The sequence below is a fragment of the Phoenix dactylifera genome, chromosome 14, assembly GCF_051530095.1.
Source record: "Phoenix dactylifera cultivar Ajwa chromosome 14, Ajwa_hap1_PhDact_Kaust_v1.1, whole genome shotgun sequence".
Lineage (NCBI taxonomy): Eukaryota > Viridiplantae > Streptophyta > Magnoliopsida > Arecales > Arecaceae > Phoenix > Phoenix dactylifera.
Genome location: NC_143203.1, coordinates 7372207 through 7373878, shown reverse-complemented (window position 1 = coordinate 7373878; position 1672 = coordinate 7372207). Strand labels below are relative to the sequence as shown.

The following is a 1672-nucleotide window of genomic DNA, read 5'->3' as shown; positions in this document are numbered from 1 at the left end:
CATGTTTCCCATCTCTTCTCGAGAAACAAGTGGGGTATTTCTTTGCAAAATTGTGCTCAATTTCATATGTGGCAATTCCGCCAAGATCTCTTCGTTAGTTGGGGGAAGTAGGTAGCTAATTAGTCAGAGAACGGGACTGAATCCTAAAATTCCGCTTTTCCCGTTGAGACATATGTGGATCGTTTGACTTTTTTTTTTAATATAAAACCACTATGCTCGAGAAGGTGTGTAAACGGTGAGTCAGGTATAAAGCAACAAAGTATTCCAATTTTCATGATCTCAACCTAGTCCCAAGTTCCACTATTGGTCCTTTGCCTTATTATCCATGGGAAGAATGCCGAGATAATTGGATTCTATTTTGAAATTCGAGATGATGTAGGTACAGGTCTAACTTTATCCTATCCTCTTCTCCTTTGGTCAGGCAAGTCAGCCTCTAAAAAAAAAGCAAGCCAAAGGAAAACAGATTAGATTGGTAAATCAAAAGCTTAGAAGCAACATAGCTATGGTGGGGACACATTAATTGAGTTGTCGAACTCCTCAAATTATAGCGCTTTATGTCCCCTAAACCTGTACTTGAGTATAGTTGTATCCCCAGATCCGTTGGTAGGCTCTCCCGTTCGATATCCGATCCGAAACGTCGGATTGCTGCCTTTGTTGAATAAGGGCCTCAATAATAAAAGGATAAGGGAAAGGAAGGATATCCAATCTAAAGTCAAGTATGCCAGAACTCGTAGCCTTGTTGAAATAGTCTCCTCTTTCTTGTCTTTCTTCTCCCCTAAAAGAATAATATAGAACTAATATAACTAATAATATAGATCTAATGATATAGATATAACAATAGAACTATGAACTATATAGTTCATATTAAATTAGTAGCTAATAGCCCTAAGCTAAGATCCAGCAGTTTCCTGAATTCCTATACACTATTTCAATTTGTTATACTATTTCTATTTCTGTTATGTGAGCCCGCTTAGCTCAGAGGTTAGAGCATCGCATTTGTAATGCGATGGTCATCGGTTCGATTCCGATAGCCGGCTTTTTTTTCTCTATCGATTTTTCCATGATTGATAATCTCTCCTTTTCTCAAAATGTTGGATCACCGATCTTTTATGTCGTGGTAACTTATAACTATGAATAAAAAATGGATTGGAGCAATTAGATCTCTACAGAACAAATCATAAAACAGAGCCTCAACTTTCTATATATACATATAAAAAAAATCCTATAGTCATAAAACGGAGCTTCACCGATCTATTGGTGGCCTGGTTCCATAATGAGTTCTTTTTGACCTGCCTACCACTTAGAGGATTTTTCACCTGTGTCTCTTCGTGCGGCAATGTTGACGCACCACCCTTGGGGTTCATACAAATCAAAATGACTGGAGATGTCATTGCAAAAGTCCCGCCTCCTTCGAAAGAGAGTTCTATATGGAAGCATAATCCATCTTGGAAAAGAGGGTACTTTCTACTACTACTACTAATCGACTCCAAGAAAAAGTCTGTCAATATATCCCTCTTGCTGATGCGGGTCAACTCTTTTAGAGGAATTGGAAGTATGAGACTAGACTCACTCTCGACAATTGGATGAATCAAAAGAAAACAGGCTACACTTAGATCGATTAGTCCAAAAGAGACCTATTACCAGTGTTCTTTCTCTATTACGTGCAACAAAG

At 38.2% G+C, this 1672-nt stretch overlaps 1 non-coding gene across 1 annotated transcript; it reads left to right on the top strand.

Moving 5' to 3' along the window:
• The first annotated feature begins 964 nt into the window (after window positions 1–964).
• TRNAT-UGU (transfer RNA threonine (anticodon UGU)) lies at window positions 965–1037 on the top strand. The gene has a single exon. It is a non-coding gene; the product is annotated as a tRNA-Thr (tRNA).
• Window positions 1038–1672: the final 635 nt, after the last annotated feature.